The sequence below is a fragment of the Ceratotherium simum genome, chromosome 18 (assembly GCF_057802395.1).
Source record: "Ceratotherium simum simum isolate JZ-2026a chromosome 18, ASM5780239v1, whole genome shotgun sequence".
Taxonomy (NCBI): domain Eukaryota; kingdom Metazoa; phylum Chordata; class Mammalia; order Perissodactyla; family Rhinocerotidae; genus Ceratotherium; species Ceratotherium simum.
In genome coordinates this window covers 3,057,626-3,082,076 of record NC_141917.1, presented here as the reverse complement: position 1 = coordinate 3,082,076, position 24,451 = coordinate 3,057,626, and positions in this window count along the sequence as shown.

Below are 24,451 nucleotides of genomic sequence, written 5' to 3'. Positions count from 1 at the left end.
CCTGCTTCCATCCTCAGTCATCACCACCGACCAACACTAGAAGATCCTGTTGGGAAAAAAAACAGACTCTAGGTGAGAAATACTCTCTCTAAGAGTACACGTTTCAGGAAACCTTAAGTTAAGGCGAAAGTAGTTGAAACTCAGAGTCGGAGATCACTTAGGATGCTGACACTGACAGAGAAATACGCGGCTGAGAGTTACAGATGGAGACGTTAACATGTTTTGTCACTCCAGGGAATTCTCGGGAGTACCAATCAATGAGCACTTTCGATGCTTCAATGTCCTCCCTAATGGAGTCATTTCAGGGGTGAACATTCCCCAAGTGAAATAGTGGAAAAAGAGCAGCAACTCTTTTGTCAAGTATGATAATAAAACCCTCAAAAGGGAACGTATGGGGATAATAATATTAGCCAGGGAAGGTATGACTACTGCCTCCTCAAGGACGTTCCCAATATTGAAATGCTGAATTGTATTGCCCCTGCAGATCCTGGGATGGAAACCACCATAGATAAAGCAAAACAATTGCAGAAAGAAATGCTTACTCTATTAGATTGCTTGCTTGCTTTTTTAAAAAAGTTGCATTTACAATTTAAATGCCAAGGCCAGTTAATTAGTGAGGTGGAAGTCAATGCAGGTACAAGATATACGTTGTTTTGAAGTCTCTCTCCTCCCCTGACAATACAGGAATCATGCTACGTATGCAGCCAGGAACACATCAACAAGTCTGGAATGCAACACGGACGAGGCACAGACAGAGCCGAATGGGCACCGTTATTTGGGTGGCCTGCCCCCAGGGACCTCAGAGCCCAGTGGCCTTGCTGAAGGGGATGGAAGTGGCACTGAGATGGGACTGATAGCCCCTGAGAGTGCAGTCTGCTTAGGCACCGTGTCACCATGTGGGGACACAGTGAGGGCCACACAAGTGTGTCCCAACACTTCCTAGTTGCATGGTGGGTGGCAGGCTCCTTAGCCCCATCCCTCTCAGTTTGCTCATCTCTAAAATGGGTCCATACCACCCTCAGAGTTGCTGAAAATAGTCAACTACATCTTGTCCACAATGAACTGAGCAGTACACCTGGAGCATGGGGCCCATCCCAGAGTAATGGCCCTGGAGTTGATATCCAGGGACATCTTGATCTTCCCACCAACCTGTGGTCCTGGACACCCTCCTCCCAGCACCTCTGCTGAATGCCCATACACGCTGGGTGAGAGCCATCCCATAGGTCATTACTGGGACCGAGGAGTTTTCATGGATTTCCTGGGCAGGGAGGACCCACGAGAACCAACGAGCAGAGGACTTGCCATGTGCCAGTAGCATATAAACAATTCAGGATCCTGTCCTCCACCCACCCTCTATTGTAATACATCGTCTGTGCACGGGATAATGTTGTCCTGTAAGGATGCTCTTTTTCCTTTTTAAAGTTCTGTTGGTTTCTTCACTGTAGAACTTCTTTTTTTGTGTGTGAGCAAGATGAGCCCTGAGCTAACATCCATGCCAATCCTCCTCTTTTTGCTGAGGAAGACCGGCCCTGAGCTAACATCTATTGCCAATCCTCCTCCTTTTTTCTTTCCCTCCTTTTTCTCCCCACAGCCCCAATAGATAGTTGCATGTCATAGTTGCACATCCTTCTTAGTTCCTGTATGTGGGACGCGGCCTCAGCATGGCCGGATAAGCAGTGTGTCGGTGCGCACCTGGGATCTGAACCCAGGCCGCCAGTAGCAGAGCGCGCGCACTTAACCGCTAAGCCATGGGGCCGGCCCCAGGACGCTCTTATCTGAAATGTAACTCTAGACCTCCGAGTGCAAATGAGTGTTTGGGGGTTTAAGTTCTCCATTCTTGACCCCAAGGATGAAAACCATGGCAGGTTCTGGTGGTCTGGGAGCTTCTGAGATGGCTGCAATGATTTATATCTAGCTGTAACCACCAACTGGAAGCACTCAGAGCCTAGAATATGACCGTGTTTCTTCCAAGAAAACAATGTGGAAAAATAGCAGGGCTGGCTGTAACTCCAGACACAGAACAACCACCTCCGACATGTCAGGCCGGCAGTCAGGAAGCAGGAGTATTGTTAACAAGAAGAGTTGTGGAAAACACAAAGTTTTCATGTATACGGAGGAAAAAAAATCTAGTGGAAAGTTCAACCATTCCAAAAATGAAGCTCATAAAATATTTTTGAGCAAATGACTCTGCTTTTAACAGTTATTTACTGGATTTAATAGCCCAATGTTAACCAAAGTCATAAAAATATGATGACTTAGACTGTGCAAACGTAGCAGTGCTTTTCGATTTTCATTCCCAGAATAGCGATGCATGGTTTTAATGTTTACTTGGGATTATGTGGATGGCCCAAAAATGTGTTATGAATTCCTGCAGAAATTAGAATTAATTCAACAGAAAAATGAAAGACATTACTTCTCTCCTCTCCATTCCACCATCAACCTGACAATACTGTCCCCTGTCCTCTTCTTCCCCAGGTGCCAGCCCAGCTCATGAGGCTGCCACCAGGCAGGAGGCAGGAGCAAACTTGAATGGCTTTCTCTTGGAGTTGCCCGACATTCAGAGTGGCCATTTGTGTGACAGATCTTCTCAACAGGAGAGGTTTCTGTGTTCTCTAACTTCTGGGCAGAACTGACTCTACTGCTAAGAGAGGAGTAAGATACGGTCGTCCTCAAGCCAGGGCAGCGTGGGCTCCTGAAAGGAACAAAGTGGCCCCAGAGGACGGGAAGTCGGTGCCTCACCTGGCGCGGGAAGCAGGAAGTGATGCTCCTGTAGGTGCCTGTGGAGCCATCCTAGCTCCAGGTAAAAGGAGGAGGGTTTGGGCAACCCAGCTGGATGCACCCAGTCCAACAATGCTGACATAGCCCTCCACCGTCCCTGCCTGTTACTCCCTGACGCCACTCACTTTCTTTCCTTCTAATTCCTCCCGAAGGTCCATCAGGAGCACCCATTGGGGGTTCTGAGTTCCCAGCCACCTGGAGCAATTCGCAGTGAGCTCCAATCCAAGCTTGCAGAGATAGCTTTGCCCCAGAAAGGCACCTGGTGGCAGCCTAGACTCTTTCCCCTTGTGATGGAGCAGGGAGTGCAATGTGCAGTGTTCCCTTTGCTGAGTGATAAGATCAGTGGGAACCGAAGTTCCCATTACAGCCAAACATCTGCCGACTGCCACCAGCCTGGAACCAGTGGGGGGGGACTCTCTTCCCCTCTGTGGGGCCAACAGGGGCTGCAGCCCTTGCTTCCCAGACCCCCTGAAGGTGTGGCTCACAGCAACAGATGGTCTGGAAGGCCCTGTCCCCCGCAAAGATGGAAGGAGAGGAAGAGAGAAGAAAGGAACCCCACACAGATCGGAGATGAATTCCCCACTAACCCTGAAGACAAGCTGAGTGGTTAGCTAGCTTCCTCCTTAGAACTCCACATCCTGAGGAAGGGGACAAAGACCAGCCCAGGAATGTTGGCAAAGGCACGGATGATGTGCCACAATTGACAACAGTCCTTGTCATGAAGACTTTTCCAAGACCTCTCTCTCCACTCCAAGAACAGCAAAATACAGAGAAGAACCACCATTTTCCAAGCACCTACTATGCCCCAGGGGTTTTTCCAAGAGCTGCCCCACTGCTCATCCCCTCTCATCCTCTCCTTGGTGCTCAGGGGGATAGGAGCACCCGACACTCAGAAATACTGAGCATCTTGCTCACGGTCGCCCTCTTAGAGAGGACAGCTGAGATTTCTCACCCCCATCTACCTAGTTCCAGTTCCTTCCACACCATGGCATGAGTTCCCCAGAAGGGCAATGCCCCACGTGACAAATAGGCTGAGCTGGATGATGTCCCTCCTGGTCTTCATGCAGCGAGTGGGGAAGGAGAGAGCAGCCCTGGTCCAAAGGTGGAGCCCCATCTCTGTTTCCGAGACTCTTGTGTATTTAGAAGCATAAACGGTGGAGCAATTAGACCCATGGGAATCTCACCCGTTTCCCCATCTAGGGATTTTCTCGTTCACTGCTGAAGGTGGATGCTGAGCCACGTCTACAGTCAGAGCATCTTCATCTACTGCCAGTAGCTAAGGCTGGACTATGAAAAGTCCTTCCAAGGCTTCTCGGAAATAAATAATCCCCACGTACATTTCTCATTCTCATGAAGTCCCTTTTATCATGATACAGCAGGTAATGAATTGCATTTTCTGGGTCGAGAGCTCTCTGAGCTCCCACTTATGAACTAAAGGCTGCTGAAGAGCTCCCACTTCCCTCTGTGGAAACAGCACCCACTCTGATGCCCCTTCTTAGAGCTCCTGACTCCGGGCACAGAGCAGACCAGCTGCTGGAGCTGGGGATGGCGTCATCCTCTCCCCGGTGGCCCCTGCCCTTCTCAGAAGAGGAATGTGGCAGGGAGAGGGACGCATCAGGGCCCCTGCGGCTCCAGAGCCAAGCCAAGATGAGGACTGGGGCTGCTGGCGCCCAGCACTGAGCTCCTCTTCCGAGTGACAAAGGGAATTATCAGAGAATACAGGTGGGGAATCTGGGAGGGGGAATGCCACCCCGCTACGATAATAGAGACTTTTAAAAATCTAGATTCTGACACAACATAATTCAGGCAAACACTCGAAAATGACTGTTCTTGTCCATGTCGGACCATTAATCTGTAAAATGGAAAGACTGTCTTTGAGGACTATGCCTTTATGATGCTGATGAACAGATCATGAGGTGTACATTTGACCGGGGTCCCTCACTCCTGGGGCCAGTGTGAAGGGGCCTCGCGGGGACCCCTGGGGTCCACCTCCTGCTGCAGCATTTCTAAAAACCACCTGAATGTCTGTGACGACCCCTGCAGAAAATACCAAACCGCCTCCTGGGTGCGTGTCACAGGCTTGCGGCTTACTGAGGGCAGAGGCTGCACGTCCAGCCACAGCCGAGCATTTAATGAGCAGCCATTGCAGGATTTGATTGATGGGTGGTGGATGGATTGACCCAGCAGGGAGACGAGTGAGCAAGTCAATGACTCTTCAAACAATTGACACACATGTGTCAGGTCAAATAGCCATTCGGGAACCGCCTTCAACATCAGGGGCAGTGCTGATGTGTGCCTCTCCTTGGTAGAAATGGCAAAGACAAAGCTCAAAGCTCAAAATTCCTGGCCCTGCCAGGTGCATTCCTGAAGACAAAGCACCACTGTGGGACTTGTTGAGAGGGTGGTGTGTGGACCAGAATTGGTCTGGAAAATCCAGAACCATCCAGGCTCCATCCACACCAGACCTTATGAATCCAAGGAGTGCTGATGGGGAGGATGGAGAACATTCCAAATCCATGGCTTTGGATTGGTGGGGAGGCTCTTTTCCAAGGTGAGTTCTAGAACCACAAAGACTTTCTGAGGACAGCTCTGAAAACAACTTCCACCTCAGGGGCAGGAGTGGGCCCAGCAGCCTGAAGACGCAAACCCATAGGTTTCCCAAACCTGCTCCCACCAAGAACAGGCCTGAGCTTCCAGGGTGGCCCGGAGAGCCTCATGGGGCTTGTCTTGAGGGTCACCAAGGACCACGACCCACCACTGCCACAGTCTTCAAGAGCATCTCTGGCCCCTTCACTGGAGTCTTCCACATCCTCCCTGGCACTCAGTGATGCTTGTGTTGCAGGGTTCTCAGAAAGTGACTTCACTGAAGAGAGAAAGTGTTCTAGTTAGGATCCTCACTCACTTCTGCAGGGCAGACCAACACCGTGAACCGATTTTGGACTCAAGAAATGTCGGAAAAGATCCCGCTGCCCCACAATCTCTGAACCCACCATTGGGGGGTTTCATAGCAACTCAGCGGGATGGACCCTGGTTTAGGCTGGAAAGGCAGGGGTTCATGAGAGTCACACAAGAGGGTGCCTACCTACCTTCTACTGTAGGAGCGTGGGGCACAGAGCAGCCACTGGGGATTGAAACCAAAGGAAACAAAGGAGACTTGTGCGTGTTCATGTTTTTGTCAAGAGGAAATTAGTTTTTAATTTCTCTTTCTGCTACTTCGTTGTTAGTATACAGAAATGCAACTGATTTTTGTATGTTGATTTTGTATCCTGCAACTTTACCATATTCTTTTATTACTTCTAAAAGTTTTCTGGTGGATTCTTTAGGGTTTTCTATATATAAAATCATGTCATCTGCAAATAGTGACAGTTTCACTTCTTCCTTTCCAATTTGGATCCCTTTTATTTCTTTCTCTTGCCTGATTGCTCTGGCTAGGACTTCCAGTACTATGTTAAATAGGAGTGGTGACAGTGGGCATCCTTGTCTGGTTCCTGTTCTTAAAGGGATAGCTTTCAGTTTTTCACCATTGAGGATGATATTAGCTGTGGGTTTCTCATATATGGTCTTTATTATGTTGAGGTACTTTCCTTCTATCCCCATTTTATTCAGAGTTTTTATCATAAATGGATGCTGGATCTTGTCAAATGCTTTCTCTGCATCTATTGAGATGATCATGTGATTTTTATTCTTCATTTTATTAATGTGGTGTATTACTTTGATTGATTTGGGAATGTTAAACCATCCCTGCATACCTGGAATAAATCCCACTTGATCATGGTGTATAATCTTTTTAATGTATTGTTGTATGCGATTTGCTAGTATTTTGTTGAGGATTTTCGCATCGATGTTCATCAGTGATATTGGCCTGTAATTTTCTTTTTTTTGTGTTGTTCTTGTCTGGTTTTGGTATCAGGGTAATGTCAGCTTCGTAGAATGAGTTAGGGAGCTTCCCCCCCTCCTCAATTTTTTGGAAGAGTTTAAGAATACCATCCCATTTACAACTGCAACAAAAAGAATAAAATACCTAGGAATAAACTTAACCAAAGAGGTGAAAGATCTGTACACCGAAAACTATAAAACATTTCTGAAAGAAATTGAAGAAGACACAAAGAAATGGAAAGATATTCCGTGCTCTTGGATTGGAAGAATTAACATAGTTAAGATGTCCATACTTCCTAAAGCCATCTATAGATTCAATGCAATCCCTATCAAAGTTCCAACAACATTTTTCACAGAAATAGAACAAAGAATCCTAAAATTTATATGGAACAACAAAAGACCCCAAATAGCTAAAGGAATCCTGAGAAAAAAGAACAAAGCTGGAGGTATCACACTTCCTGATTTCAAAATATACTACAAAGCTATAGTAACCAAAACAGCATGGTACTGGCACAAAAACAGACACACAGATCAATGGAATAGAATCGAAAGCCCAGAAATAAACCCACACATCTATGGACAGCTAATCTTTGACAAAAGAGCCAAGAACATACAATGGGAAAAAGAAAGTCTCTTCAACAAATGGTGTTGGGAAAACTGGATAGCCACATGCAAAACAATGAAAGTAGACCCTTGCCTTACACCATGCACAAAAATTAACTCCAAATGGATTAAAGACTTGAATGTAAGACCTGAAACTATGAAACTTCTAGAAGAAAACATAGGCAGTACGCTCTTCGACATCGGTCTTAGCAACATCTTTTCAAACACCACATCTGACCGGGCAAGAGAAACAATAGAAAAAATAAACAAATGGGACTACATCAAACTAAAAAGCTTCTGCACAGCAAAGGAAACCATCAACAAAACGAAAAGACAACCTAACAATTGGGAGAAGATATTTGCAAACCATACTTCTGATAAGGGCTTAATCTCCAAAATATATAAAGAACACATGCATCTCAACAACAAAAAAACTACCAACCCAATTAAAAAATGGGCAAAAGACCTGAACAGACATTTCTCCAAAGAAGATATACAAATGGCCAACAGACACATGAATAGATGTTCAAAATCACTAACTATCAGGGAAATGCAAATCAAAACCACAATGAGATATCACCTCACGCCCGTCATAATGGCTATAATTAACAAGACAGGAAACAACATGTGTTGGAGAGGATGTGGAGAGAAGGGAACTCTCATACACTGCTGGTGGGAGTGCAAACTGGTGCAGCCACTATGGAAAACAGTATGGAGATTCCTCAAAAAATCAACGATAGAACTACCATATGATCCAGCTATTCCACTGTTGGGTATTTATCCAAAGAACTTGAAAACACCAATTTGCAAAGGTACATGCACCCCTGTGTTCATTACAGCGTTATTCACAATAGCCAAGACTTGGAAGCAACCTAAGTGCCCATCAAGGGACAAATGGATAAAGAAGCTGTGGTATATATACACAATGGAATACTACTCAGCCATAAGAAACGACGAAATCCAGCCATTTGTGACAACATGGATGGACATTGAGGGTATAATGCAAAGTGAAATAAGTCAGAGGGAGAAGGTCAAATACCGTATGATTTCCTTCATTAAGTAGTAGATAATAACAACAATAAACAAACACATAGGGACAGAGATTGGATTGGTGGTTACCAGAGGGGAAGGGGGGAGGGAGGAGGGTGAAAGGGATAATTTGGTACATGTGTATGGTGATGGGTTGTAATTAGTATTTTGGTGGTGAACATGATGTAATCTATGCAGAAATAGAAGTACAATGATGTACACCAGAAATTTTTACAATGTTATAAACCAATAAAAAATAAATAAATAAATTAATTAAAAAAAAAAAAAGAAATTAGTTTTTTGTTTTAATTTTAAGAAGGAAAACAGATGGGGGAACCTAGTTGGCTTGGACCCAAGTGTGGGTTGATGGCTCAGGTTCAAACTGGACATGCGGCGGGAGGGCATGAGTGTGTCACATCCTCAGCAGAGCCCCAGAACACGTGGTTTGTAGAGGTCACTGGGTAACAGAAATCTACCAAAGCAATGAGCTTCACATATTACCCTTTTTATTAACACCAGGAGGGCCAGGGGGACAGCGATGGTTCAGCCTGTTTAAAATGGGGTCAGTAGGAACAGCCAGGGTCTAACGGTCAAGGGCCTCCTGATCCATAACGACAACAGTGGACAGCGGTAATCTGTCTTTTCCTCTACGGCTTCCGCTTTGATTGTCATGGGAACTTGATGAAGTCCTGGCACCCTCACTACCCTGACTGCCCTAGGGAGGACCCTGACCTCCAGGGGTACAGGACCCCTCCTCCACACCACGTGACTGACCACAGCCCAGATTCATGGCCCCAAGGAGGCTGCAGCTGGTCCCAGATGCTCCTCAAAGGCCTCAGACTGCAGACACGGAAGGGATGCTGTGCATGGAAGAGGGAGGGAGGGCGGAAGCTCCAGGGCGACGCCAAGGTGCTTCTCCACCAAGGTGGTTCTCCAAGCAAGAGGACTCCAGGAGGAGGGAAAGACACTGAACCCAGGTTGCAGGCAGCCCAACTGTGTTTTGCAAAATGTTACCACTTAAAAGCAACACTTTGAAGAGCAATTTGGCTAAATTCCTTCCTCATTGTTTTCAGTCCTCCTCGTGAAAGACAGACATGGGCCATTGGTGCCTCAGCCAAGGAGACTTCCAGGATCTACACTCGACAAGGCTCAACCTTGATGTCGGAATGGAAGCAGCAGGACCTGGGGAGGAAGGGGATACACAAGGGGCAAAACCCAGACAGGAACTGCCCCCTTTCCTCTCCCCGCTCCCCTGCCCCCGCTCCCCTCCCCCACTAGCCCCCCGACTCTGGGACAGGCTTCCCTCTCAGGCAGATAGGGCCAAGCATTCCTTCCATCTCCTTCTTTCTTTTCCTTTCCCTGTTTCCCTTTTCCCAGTCTCACAGGCCCTGGGGACAGAGCTGTTTGCAGTGGGAACTGAGCAGGCCTTCCCCAACCTGCAGCGCCTGGGCCACTAGGAAATCCAGCTGGTGCTCCGGGTCTACACCCCATGCCCTGGGTGATACCAAGAGGGGTGTTGCAGAGTGTGAGGGAGCACGCAGACCCGCTCTTCCAGCAAACCACTAATTTTCTTCTGTCTTCCTCCTGCTTCTTCCTCCATGGGTTGTTGAAAACAGGATTGGCTTTAGGACGTGGCCCCCTGCAAAGAAGCCCCTTTTCCAGGAGCAGGGAAGGCGTCTTCCTCCTGGGGAGCTCCCAGAGCACCAGGGATTCCACAACATGGGGCAGGGAAGGATAGAGGTCAGGCCTCTCTCCAGGCCAGAGAAGTCTCCTCTCCAGGAGTCTTCTCTCCTCCCTCTTCTAGGCCCCGGCTAGCTCAAGTTAGGGCTGAGGTTTGTCCACTCAGCAAGGTGCTGCACACAGCCTCTCCATGCACCTCTGCTGGGGCTGGGAATCCATGGGCAGAATCCGCTGGGAGGCATTTTAAATGCAGATTCCCAGGCCATATGCGAGACCTGCAGATGAGATTCTCGGGGGATGGGGGCCCAGAGTCTGCATTTAAACAAGATTTCAAAGTTCTTCTTCAGATCCAAGCATGAGAGCTGCCATCTTCCACACTCAGCTAAGAGGCTAGGTAAGGTGCCCCAGGGAAGGAGAAAAATGGATCACTGATGCATGAAACTCCACAATTAGAGCTTCATATCTTTGTCAATAGAGCATTTGAAAGGGCCTCTGAAAGGGCCACCTTCCCTCATACCTCAGTGTGAAGGACATCAGCAGCTCCTGGTAGTACTTGACACCATCACACTCACATGGCAGATACAGACTGTCCTGGGGCCGGACAGGTAGCCTGAAGCAGAGAGGGAGTGACGCAGGAGGAGGAGGCCATAGATCTGCAGGGAAAATCCACCTGGCACTGAAGGGCAGCCTTTGGTGTTATAGTCCTATGTTTTATGAGCAAAATTACCTAGCAAATGGCTCCTGACCAAAGCCCAGCTCCATCCTCTGAGAGTCCTGCTGCCGCGCTCAGGTGACTGGTCCACTCTGCGCCTTCTTGCCTTATACTGGGGCAGTGAGATTCTCTACATTAGAACATTCTGGAGTTGTGTTGAGGATGGTGTGAGATGTCGCCACTCACCAGGATGCTAAGTGGGACTTTCCTCTTGTCTGAGAACTTCTGCAAGAACCCCAGAGAGGCAGACCACAGGGAAAAGCATCCTCACATTCTAAAGAGGGCCTGGGGGGCTGTGGACTGATTCCCAGGACTCTTACAAGTGCAGTGAGTTGAATAGTGCCGCCGCCCCCAAATTATGTACAAGTCCCAATCCCCAAAACCTGTGAGTGTGACCTCATTTGGAAAGAAGGTCTTTGCAGATGTAATTAAGTTAAAGATCCCCAAATGAGACCATCCTGGACTTAGATTGGGCCCTAAACCCAATGACAAGTATCCTCATAACAGTGAGCCAGAGGGACATTTGTCTCAGACACAGAGGAGAAGGCCATGTGAGGACAGAGGCAGAGAAAGGAGTGATGCGGCCACAAGCCAAGGAACACTGGGGCCACCAGACGCTGGAAGATGCAGGAAGGATCTTCCCCTAGCGTCTTCGGAGGGAGTGCGGCCCTGTGGACACTTTGGTATTGGACTTCTGGCCTCCGGGGCTGTGAGAGCATAAATGTCTGTTATTATGAGTCACCACGTTTGTAGGGTTTTGTTTGCTATTTGCCCCAGGACACTCTCACATCAAGAGAGAGTTAGTACTTCCTGACCTGTGCCCCCACCCACCTCCCAGCTAGTAAGAGGAAGGCTAGAGTCCATGAGAAGAGGGACATTGTGGAGGACAGGAGCAGAGGGCTGGGACCTCAGGGGAACCACTGGGAAGACTAAGGAGGTTCCTAAAAGAAGAGGACCCTCCCTCCCTAACTCAGCCCTGATAGGCTGCAGAAATGCAGCTTCCGGAAGGAGAGGAGGCCCCAGTCCTTGTCCCAAAGTTCTCTGGCTATACCTCATAATTCCCACCCGGCCCCAACTGCCCTGAACCACATAGGCATGGAATGCTTTTGGTCTCCTTCACAGCAGCATTGATTCTCTGTCCAACCACATCATAATCTCCTCTCTTAGACAGAAGTAGTGCCAGGATAAAGGGCCCCTCTGGATCACTTTTTGTGGGCCAAACACAATGACACTAGTGAATGAGTGATTCAGAAAACCCCTGAGATGGACCAGTGAGAGGAACAGTAATATTTATGAAATCAGAGTTTGTAAAACTAATTAACTTGCCCAAATTAAACAAAGCAGAATTTGTAAAAAATGCATTGATGGTTCAAGTGGTGACGAGTTGAGAGTATTAACGCCCGTGGTGGGGCAAACTCAGATGCTCCAGAACCTCCAGACCCAGCCAAAGGCAGTTTCAAAATCCAGACATCCAGGCAGGATCCAACTGCATGAAGCCAGAAGGTTTTAACTTGAGAATATGAGGTTTTTCCAGTACAGTCTTTTTGAGAGGACTACATGAGACATCTGTGAATGTCTTTAAAATGAGCTTCCATATTAATTTTAAGAAATCAGTATGATGTGCTGCTTGCTGATTATAATATAATTCTGTAATACAAATTCGACCAGCCTCCAACGACTTTGAAATGTAGTATGTTCAAAATGGTGCGTACAGGTTAAAAGATACAGATTCGGAACACCAGGATTTACATGAAATTATCACACTGACTTTGATAAAGTCCTGGACTGATTCAAAAGAGTGAGTTTCATATGAAGCTGTCTCATTCTCTTTGAAAAGGCCTTGATCTCTGCGCAGTCATGTATTAATTATATTACAGATAAGGTAAATAAAAGTGTTGCAATACAGAGATCATAGCTTTCTTTTTTCTTGTGGAGACTAAAGGTATGGGCTCCTGTGAAGTCTGTGGGCAATGAGGAAGGATGAAGGTATTCTATAATTGAGAGACTATGTTTATTTTGACTAGTGATGGAAAGATCTGAAGTTCAATAGCTGAGAGCTAACGTGGAAAGGAGGTAGCACAGACGCAGCAGAGGAAGGAGGGCCAGAGAGGGTCTAGACTCAGGTCAGAGCTCACGGTCAGGGAATCTCGGTTTTAGAAATATTGTTGTCGTTGTTGTTTATATTTTAATAGACTTTATTTCTTAGAGCAATTTTAGGCTCACAGCAAAATAGAGTGGAAAGGACAGCGAGTTCCCATATGCCCCGCCCCACACACTCACAGCCTCCCTGCCATCAACATCCTGCACCAGATTGGTACCCCGGTTACAATCAATGAATCTACCTCAACACGTCATCAACACCCATGGTCCAGAGTTTACAAGAGGTCTTTTAAAATTACTTTAATTGTACAAACAGTGTTATATGCCCCATACAGTGACAGAGTGTTCTCCGACCTCTGCGTGCACGTTCAGGCAAGTGTGAGCTACGCCCAAGGGGCCCCGTCACTCCACCCACACCTTCAGTGGGTGTGCTATTGAAGTTTGTCCATGGCGATGGTGATTAGGAATACCTGTTCTAAAATTTTAGGGGAAAAAATAATACCTTCCCTGAGCTACGAGGTGAAATTCTAGAGTCTCCATAATAACTTATCAGTGTGGTTAAGTAAAGCCAGATTTGTCTTTTAGGGAAATGGGGAGAGTCAAGGGTGAATCCCAGGTTTGGGCCTGAGCCCTTTGATCTTTACACGCTCATCACCTGGCCCGGAGTCTGGAATGTAACAGAATTTAAACAAGTGTTCATCGATCAAATGGTCCTATGTCATCTCTTTCCTTTTTTGTTCCTGATTTTGACTTTAGTCGTACCTGCATTAAGTCTCGGAGTTGGTGTATTTGCTTCTACAGACTCCCACCCACATCCTTGAGCTTAGAGGCATACTTTATCAAGCTTTTGGTAGGTGTACCTTTACTGTAAGCATCTGAGACCCTTTTTAGAAATAGAGAATAAGGAAATAAACAGAGGAAACATATGCTTGGATATCAACAGTAGGCTAACACATTGCATTTAGGGAGAAGCCAAGTTCACAGCCTTATTTTTGACTGTGACTGATTATGTTTTTGATTACTTCAACTTGAGAGACCTTACAGAGCTTTTCAGAAAAACCCGCTCCTTTCGGGCCCTAAAAAGCTCTAAATGAATCATCTCCTTACACGAGGTTTCCCTGTGACTCGTGTACTCATTCACTCTGTGTGACCATGTCAGGTGTCTGCACGGTCTGGATGCCAGAGATAAGGCATTACACCCAACGATAGTGGTCTCTGCCCGGAGGATGGGGCCTTGGTGTCCCCGGGGAAAGGAAGCCAAAGGCTGTGGAGCTGGTGGTTGTGAATCTGCATAAATGTCATAGTAGAGTCAGGATGAAAATGTTTCCAGAAAATAATCTTTATCAGAAACAACTCAGGGCTACTTTTTAGCAATGTTAATGCACATTTCAGAGAAAAAGAGAAAGAAATAATTACATCTAGACAAAGACTTTTTTAAACACTACCTTAGAAACCATCCATGTGAAGACGGCTATTGGAACAAAGAAAAAGTAAGAAGTGGCTACAAAGCACGACCCTGGTCTGTAGCTCTGAGGACGGAAAGGAAGGGCCTTGGCGGTCAAGCCGTTAAGAGTCCAGGCTACTCACTTCAGGTTTATGTTCCCAAGTTGAGGAGAGCTGAGGAGGAGAAGGGTGGTTGCTCATTCTGGGCTTCTCTCTATAAGCTAAGCAGCCTAGATGTGTAATAAAACCTCTGGAATTTGGAGATGCCCATCTCTAGGTCAGCAACAAGGAGCAGAGAGAGGAAAGCTTCAGTCTCTCGAATTTCCATCAGCTTCCAAAAAACATCCCAAATAAAAATACATAAAACAAAGTTCTTGCCATGGAAACACAGCTTCCAGACACAAACCCAAGTCTTTCTTCTGCCCATAACGCCACCACTGAGACCCAGCATGGATATTCTGGGATAATCCAAGACTGACCTCTCCACCTGCTCATAAGAGGGAAAGGCCTGAGAACCCAGGAAAATGTGAGCAAAGCTTCGATCTTCCTCCTAAGCATCACACCCCAATGTCAGGAAGGCAAATGGGGCTCTTATTAACCCACTGATTAAATCATTATCTACTATACCTTCGAAGCTGCATTTTAGCTATAGCTTTTCATTTTATTTATGTTTTGTTTATGCCAACACTGTGATGATAAACTGCAACAATTATCCATTTGTAGCTACAGAGAACCAATTTCATAAAAATTTGTTTAGCTAGTTAATTAATCTTGATCTTTTCATTAGGAAAAAAAAAAAAGCCGCAGAGATTCTGGTTGACTGAAATGGACACAGCATATGAAGCTTTATAATCCTCAAGCTGTCTGTTATCAATGCGACAATGACATTTTGGATGGAAAAATCAATTTTTCCCCTTCACTCCTTTTAACCTCTTGAGCCATCTTCCTCCCTTCCCCGCACTCAGATGACATAACTCACCATGAAAGCTGGACAGAAGCGGCCTTTGGCGTGTCCACAGGAAATGCAATCTCATCTCATCGACGCAAGGACCTGTTTCCTCCTGCGAATGCTGCTTTACTCCAACGACCCAATCACACCTTTCAACTCTCCTTATTACTCCTTAGAATTCCCCAGGAAACGATTCAGTTAATAATGCCAGAAGGCCTGAGTGCCAACCGGGCAGTTCTGGAGGAAAGGGTGATAACTCTATTAAACACATGCCCAGACCTGCCTGGGCACAGACGGATGAGCGCAATCTAAAGGGCAGGATGTTGGCTCTGCCCCTGTGAATTGAGCCTGTATCAGCCACAGGAGCTTTGCAAAGCTCTGGGCCCTTTTCTCCCGCCTAATATTGATCTAAATGGAGCTGTGTACAGAGCACAGGGCTTAATACGAAGGCTCTGAAGCCAACAGCATGGGATCCGTGGTGGACGCAGTGAGGTGCCACTCAAATGGCCCATGAGGACCAGAGGACCTCTCCCGGGTAACTAGTGTGCTGCCCAGACAGCCTTGTTGTCATGAGGGGACGAAAGCCATACCCCCTCTCCGCATTCCTGTGAGCACCCTTCCGAGCTCCGGTGAGGCTTGCTGCCCCTTTCACTCTGCAGATGTCCAGCTGTAGAGCTCTCCCTACTAAGCCTCCTGTGCATTCATCTCCATCTCAGTGTCTGCTTCCCTGGGAACCTGACCTGCAGCAGGTTCAACACTTAGTTCCACCATCTATAACTGTGTCACCTGGGCGTGTCACCTAACCTCTCTTCACTTCAGTTTCCTCATCTGTAGAGTGGGAATAATAACGGCGCCTACTTCATAACCATCATGGTGGTTGTGATGATGTGTGCTTGTAACTCTCCCTGCCACACAGAAATTGACTGCTCAAAATATTACTTATTATTATACACAAGATTGTGTAATGGCTTGAGCAGGTTATTACCATAAAGGGCTGGATTTTTTCCCATTTGTGAAATGGACACCATGCTCTTTCTTGTAAACTGTAGTGAACGTGTGTATGTGTGTGTATGTCTTATTTTGTTTTGTTTTTGGTAAGTGCGGCCATTGGGAGCTCATAATAATGGGAACTAGGTGATATAGTTTGCATTTTTAAAGCCTTCTTTGGCAGCCTTTACCATCCAGTAGGGAGACAAGAAGAGGATTAAATGGCTTTTCCAGTTATCCAGGTAAGAGAAGATGGTGGAGGGGACCAGGCTGGTAGTTGAGGAAGGGGTCAGAAGTGGTGGGCTTAGGGAGAGGTGGTGCCAGCAGGACTTGCTGACAGGTGGGCTATGGAGTAAAGGAAAGAGGTAGCCCCTTGGTTTTTAGCCTGAGCGCCTGGGACAATGGTAGTCCTGTTCATTTCAAAGGGGAGAGAGGGTGTGGAGCAGGTTTGAGGTGGAGGAGATTGAGGATTCCCTTTGGGCACGCCAGCTTGGAATGCCCGATAGACACCCCATGTGGAGCTGTGCAGAGGGCAGTCGGTGAGACCCAGGCTACAGGGCGTGTGTCTGGAGTCATCTGTACACTGATGCTATTTAAAGTCACCAAGCGGATGAGGCCGCCTGGGGAAAGCATAACTAGAGACAGGAACACAATCCGAGAATCACCCCAGAAGTAGCAGTCAGGAGGAGCCAGTTGAAATGTCTGGAAAGACATGACCAGTGAGCAGGAAAGGACAAGGGGAAACTAAGCAGTCCTGGGACCCGAACTGTGATAGTGCTTTCCAACTACCAGTCAGCTGTGCCAAATATGCGGAGGGACGGAAGAAAAGGGACCACCTACAGTAGGATTTGCAGAAATGGAGGCCTCGGTGAGCTCCATGGGAGCAGGTTAGGGGGAGAGGTGAGGGAGGCAGCCTCCTTGGAGGGAATGTGGGAGAGAACGAATGGGCAGTGTCAAAGTCGACACCGAGTTGGGTAATTTTTGAAGCTATTTTGAATGAAGCCACGGTTGAGTGGACACATACGATCAAGACGGCCAGGCATGTGTGTGTTTCTTTTAGAAGGGAGATTTTAGAACCTGTTTGTTAACATGCTGATAAAAATTATCCAGGAAAGAGAAGAAATTAAACCTGATAACTCAGAAAAGAAAGGCTGTATGTGGAAAAGCTGAGTTTTTCAACAGAAGGAAGGCACAGAACCCCCAGCAGGCAGGCAGGCAGGATCCGGTCTCGGCACAGCGATGCTTCCTCCCCGTCACAGGAGAGGGGCGATCAGGGGCCCAGGCTTGGTGTCAAGAGGTTGAGGGAGTCTTGTTGGTCTTGGGTCATCGGCAGGGAGGGGGTGTTAGGCTTCAGGAGGGAGAAGTGTGAAGTGGTTGCATTAATGGGAGAGGGAATCCATGAGGCACAAAGACAGCCGACAGTCCTTCAGTTTATCAACGGCTCCCCATGGCCAACCTGGGGTTTGAGGGGTTCTACACAGGGTCTGTGCTCCTAAGAGTGTCCTTCCTTGCTCCGCATACTTCTGCCGGTAGGATGGCTAGATTTCTGGACGTAAGTAGGTTCATACAGATTTGAACTCTTGCTGAGAGTTCTGAAGACTTTTCATCTAACCAGCCTCACGGAATCTTACAGATGAAGGGAATGGTGGGCAGACACCGTGGCCAACCCCTACCTTTCCTCTTCCACCTGTGTTCACCTCACCAGCCTCAATGACACTCACTTCTTCCTTGTAGACAGAGCTTCTGGCCATCCCAGAATCTCAAAGAACAAGATACTTGGTTTCTTGGTCTCCATGACAACTTCCACATAGCATAGGATACATATATGGGAACATATATGTGGCCAGTGTAACCTGAGGAACAGCCCACCCTTAGGCTTGTGGGAAAAGTTTTCCTGCTTATAAAAAAACAAGAGGTCAGGAGAAAATGCCCATCTTCCTTGAAGGCTGAGATGGCAGGCATGTTACCTCTGGAACTGTTGAGGTTTTCTGTGACCTTGAGGGGACACCTCATCTCCTCCCGCCCACCAAGGAGACAGAGCAGAAAGATGGAGAGCCCCCAGTCTCTGGCAGCATCACCGAGCTGCCCACCAAGCCCAGACCACCTGCCTCTAGAGGACTGTACCTCAGGAGACAAAACATCCTCAGCATCTCTGCCACTTCTGGTTGAACATCTTACTGTAGCAGAAAATGTGCTAACTGATGTGATCCCCACGGCGTCTGATCTAACCTCATTTTACATACCGGAAGAGTCCTACTTAAAAGGTCAATGCATCGGTGTTCACCAGGATGCAGATCAAGGCGCAATTTTCATTGGTCACAACTGGCAATTGAAATTGGGATAGAATAGGAAATACCAGAGTGTGTGGCACAGGCTCTGATAAATATATTTTCCTGAAGGCTTTTTTCAGTCATATATGTGTGTGTGTGAACACATATGTACGTGTGTACTACATGCATTTTGACTTTTGTGCCGTGCATTAGTTTGGCTCCACCTTCTAAATGACGTCCGTGGTCTGTCCTAATCTAAGACACCATGGAGGGGTTGAGTGATCACCTCAGGCTGCCCAGCTCACTATAGACAGAAACCAGCACCCAGCTGTGCTCCTAACCCTCACGTCAGTGCACTTTCTAGGGTACCATGTGGCTCATTTTTTTGGTGTTACTGTTGAGTGTAAAATAATCACAACTGCCAATAATTAGAAGACCTTTACGGAGAAGGCCTTCCAGAACGAGTTCTAGGAGGGAGAGGCAAAAAAGATAAATTTGTAGACCAGAAATTATAATTAATTTATCATCAAACATGACCTAAAGTAATTAATTGGAGGTGGTGTGGTTTTTCGCCCTGTGGGTTTATGGCAAAGCCCAGGACCTCTGGCATCGTTGCCATGCCTCCATGATGGTTTCATAGGCATTAATGAGATTCCCAGTGCTTGTGCATGAAGGAGACAGAGACCTGTTATACATATACAGGGGCAGGAAGACTTTCCCCAAGCTACCCTTTTGCTAGAGCTTATTCTTATCCCTTATTCTTTTGCTAGAACTCTTTTTAAAAATTCATTTCATAGCCAAAACATTAATGTTTGAAGTTTATTTTTAGAGGCTGAGGAATGCCATTGGGGCTTCTATCTGAGACATAACCCTGCTGACGGGCATTGTGGGTTTGGGGACAGTGAGGACCTGGCCACCCTTACTAGAGGGATCCCACTGCAGATGGACAACTGCATGCAGGTGCTTCATGCGGTTCATCTACAGGACATGCAGCTGGTGGTGTCCACGTATACTGGTACCCCGGACGCACATCTTCAGGTCTAAGGTGTTTATATGAGATGGGTTTTCATCTCCAAGTCGCACTTGGAGTATGGACTTCTTCATTTTCACTGTCCCACAACCTGTCCTTGATGCACAGCCACACACAGTATGAGAGCGGATCCATATGTGATCTCCGTGTGTTCGTTCTGCACCTGCCTTCATGGGCTGGGACACACACACACACAAGGATCATGTCTGATTTTAAAGGATATTCTAGGTACAAGCACAGATCTCAGAAAGAGGCAGCTTAATTAATTTTATAACTTGCAGTGGAATTTATTCCAAAAATATTTGCTTTATTACATTTTTTTCTGATTACAAAACTTTTCTTTCTCATTAAAAAATGTCAGAGGGGCTGGCGCAGTGGCCTAATGCTTAGGTTCATGCTCTCTGCTTCAGAGGCCCAGGGTTCACAGGTTTGGATCCCTGGTGCAGACATACACACTGTTCATCAAGCCATACTGTGGTGGCGCCCCACATACAAAATAGAGGAAGACTGGCACAGATGTTAGCTCAGGGCCAACCTTCCTCACCAGAAAAAAAAAAGTAAGAAATTCATATGAGTGTAAAGATGAAATATAAAGCAACACTATCCCACCATTTAATAGGGAAGGCACAATTAATATTTCTGCAAATTATTCTTCAGGCTCTTTTCAGTGATATATTAATAAATGTAGATATATGGCTACATATGTATTTTTCCAGAATTGGGATCAAATCACAAATACAGTCAGTAGTCATCTTTTGTCACTTAGCATTAAGATATAAATATGTTCATATCATTAAATTTCTTTGAACTTGCTTTTCAGTGCCTACATACATCTCCATTGGGTAGTTGGATCAAAATCCATTTAATGAATCTTCTCCTTTGGGACCGTTAAGTTGATTCATGTCTCGCTCCTGTGAATAGTGTGGGGAACACAAATCATTCCCCAAAACTCTCAAGAGTTTCCTTATACCCTTTCTCTCCTCTCTACTTCCGTATACTGCTTCCTCTTTCTTCATTTTCTTTCTCTTTTTTAAAAAATATAAAGAGGAAAAATGTCCCTGGATTGCTCTGGAGTCGAAAGTCAAAATTGGTGTTGTTGCCTTGGGGGAAAGGCCGCTTCTGCAGGAATAAGAACAGAGGAAAATGCAGAGCCCGAGGCCGGGGTGAAGTCAAAGACAGAGCCACCTTGGTGGATGCCAGGAAGGTGGGCAGCTCTCCATGGATTTAGAAAGGTCAGTGCTTTGAGATAATGTAGCTGCCTCTTCAGACCCCACCTGCTTCCCAGGTCTCAGTAGTGATGAACCTCAGGGTTCGCTGCACAGAGTCTGTCCCGGGGACACCCACGGGCACAGATACCACACAGGCGGTTCAGTGTTTCCTCTCTCCCTGGCCAGCTGAGCATCTCAGCTCCATCCTATTCAGTCAATGGTTATGATCACCAGTCTGTCGGGTTAGGCATCTGTAAATTAGGCATTTTGCTTTTAAAACAATCCCTCAAATTTAGTATATTTTTACTGAAATGAAAAAAGAAAAAATGGAGCATATGTCCCCAGGAGCACGTCATTTGGGCTATTATGATAAAAGTCCCACTAAGTAATGTGCATTCTGTCTATCCAGCGCATAAGACTAATACCCAGAGCAAGTGCAATCCATTGGCTTGTGGGGCTGAACACAAATGGATCGTGGAGATTACATCTTTTACATGAATCCATCCTGGGCGTGCTTCACCTGCATGGATGGAAAACAGTAAGTGACACTGTTCCGTTTCAGAAGTGCTGGCTGTGCCCCCCTGAAGCTGCGTTCCCACGGGCTCACGTCCCTGAAGTGCCGGCTCCTGTGAGTGGGGTCATCCAATCTGCTGGGCTCCCTGGAGGCTCAGGGTCCCATGACACAGGACTCCATATATTCCAGTGCCTGATTTGGAATGAATGGGGTCCCAGTGAGTTCCCCAAGATGCACGGGGCTTGGGCTGCTTGCCAACACCCCAGACACCCTGCGGCTGGTCTGGGTAAATGCACCGATCTCACACCACTTCCCTGAAAGATGAGCTTGTTTGCTTTCTGAATGTTCTAGACTTTCATTTGTTGTTACTTGCTTCCTCTTTTGATCGGTTGCTCATTGTAGACATTTTTTTACCTTCCTGTGATTGCAAGGTAGTGGTTTGCATTTTGTGAAGCCAGGGCAGGCTTGAGGCCCATCAGCCCAGCTGGGAAATCAGATTTTCTCCCTGTATTTTATACAGCTTAGGGACCAAAGCCTTTCCACTTCCTAGGGAGGGAAAGGCAATCGACCCACTTCTGCCTTTTTAGAAACAGATGATTATGTGAGAAGTCTCTGACCTTGACAGTAACTAAGCCCAAGTGCTCCGCAGTCCCCAGCCCCGACCGTGCTCTGGGCTCCAAGCACTGCATCTTTAGTCCAGGCACTGGGAGGAACGGCATGTGTCCTGACAGTCTCCTGTAGCTTACTGCTTTAACGAGGAGAGAGTAACAGGATTGGCCTCTGCCCAGTGGGCTCTCACTTCTGCTCCCTAACTCCTTCTGTGCATACTCCAGCTTCCTGATTTTCTTCTTCCTAAATTTTTCCTCCTGAGATATGAAACCCAGTTCAATATTTAACAACATCAGAGCTGGTTCTAATTCATGTTAAAATAAATATGATAGCCAAGGTCCTCCCAGTGGAGGGAGGGGGCCGCTAAGAGCTCGCTCTCTATGGAGGGGCTCGTGGAACCCTGGGACACGCACACTGATGCCACTGAGTGTGGGCCGTGATCAGAAAACTTGGTCTATTCCACTTGATTGTAGGAGGTCTGCTTCTTTCTGACTGCTAACATCCGGGCATCATTGTATATCCAGATCTCACGCTTGCCTTACTTAGGATTAATGTCTTCTTCTTTCAGACGACAACAGCAGAGGTGTCCTGCTCAGCACCTTTCACCAGAACCACAGAGCGCACGACAGTCATCAACCCTTTCATGAATCCAAACACTACCTCGACCGAGCCAGGAAGAAAGTACTGGCTCCTCGTCGGGCAAACTGAGGCCCAGACGTGACATAACCAAGGTCACACACTGAGTTTGTAGAGGGCTAGGTCTTGCATCTGGGATACAAAAAATGCACATTTCACATCAATGAGAGGGGGGCATCTCAAGTTCAAACTATTCTTTACTGAGGCTTCTCCAGAAATGCCCCTCAAGATACAAATTGTGCTGTGTAGACACAACATGAATGACATCAAGGTGACATCCTGACCTTCTTCCCTCACCTGGACGGCACCCCTCCCTCTCAGGAGCCTTTACTCCCTTTATTCTGAAGGGGCCTGTGCCCCCCCGTCGTGGCTGGTGGACCGGGGCCCACTTTGTGCCTCTTTATGGCCCCGTGTAAAGGGTCTACCAGCCCTGATTTGATTCACAACATTGACCCTATATTCTCTTGCAACTGATTCAAAAGACACCAGCTCCTGCAAGATCCTCAGTGGCAAATTAGGCAAAAATTTGGTTGAGAAGAAAACATGGGGGAAAGACTTATGCCAAGAGAGAACTGAAAAGGAAAGCAGATCCCGAAAGGCAGCATTGTTGTTTTTTTTTCCAGCAAAATCAGCAATCCCTTTGGTTCTTTGCTTCACAGTACCTGACATGTCATCAGGTTAAGTGACATTCGTAGACTGACATAAGGCCAGCGAGTGCCTCACTGTTGGTGTGCCCGATTCACAGACATGTCTGGTGGACATCACACATGGTAGGTGGTGGCAGTGGTTGTGGCTTCCTTGTCCCCTCCTCACCTGAGCCGACCACGGACCCCTTGCCACAGAGGAGTGGCCTCTGTGGTCTACATTCTTGCCTCTGCTGAAACTCCTCAGACCCTCAGAAAACCCACAGTGGATGGAGTCTCTCCTTCTCATTCTCGGCAGTGCTCAGACACGCACACATAATTTATGCACGAGCTTTGTTATCTGCTTTCCTTCTCCTGCTCAGAGATTGTTGAACAGGACAAAACTTCATTGACTGGAATTACAGCATGAGGCAGGAGCTGCTCTCTGAACAGCCAGGTCCCCACAAGAGCCGGTGAGGGTTCTGGAAGCTGCCTCCCGCCCTGTTCCCCTTTGCCTGAACTTCCCCACTTCACTCAAGGACTTTGCAGTCCCTGTCCAGAAAACATGATGTCAGGATAAATTCATGTTAATTTGGTTATGTTTCTGTCTGATTGACAGCCCAGTTGTAAGGAAATTCAGATCACTATCTCTTTCGTAGTAATGGAACAGAGTAATGGGGATCAAGTGGAATTCAGAGGCATCAGATTCCCTGTGAACTGAACATCCTCACTGGAGGTGATCCCGAGGACAAAGTCCAAATACCACCTCGCTCTTGCCACACTGGCTGAAGCCCAAGGCAGATGACTGGAGGGACTGTGCTGCCATCGACGGGCACAGGCTAGTATGGAGAGGGCCTGTTCCTCCCATCTTTGTTATACCTCAAAATGCCCACCAGCCATCACCCACGGGGTTGGTCCTTAGAACCAAAAGGACAGCAGCCTAGGGGACATGAATTTGATTTACCCTGGAGCACTCATTCTCCAATAAGGACATTTCAAAACTCTGTAGTGAATTGACATCTGGAATACAGACAGTGATGAAGCAAGGAAATTCAGGGACTGAGAAACTATCAAACCTGGACGCCCCCACAGAGTCTTGGGAATGACTGGCTGTGTGCAGTTAAAGGCTGGTGTGGACCAAGCTTGCAGAGTTAGGGAGCACAGGAAAAACCAGCTTGCACGGCAGAGAAGATAGCAGCAAGATGTGTTCGCAGAAGGCCCAGCTGGAACTTTGGAGGAAACATCATGGTCTACTTTGTGGTTTAATGTTAACTGCCATTGATTGACAAGAGCTGATACTGGAATCAGGGAAACTTAGCCACCCAAAGCTTGGGTCCTTTCGGGGATCCTCCTGTGACAGAAGGTTGGTCACTGACATGTTCCCCATGGTAATAAATCGCATCT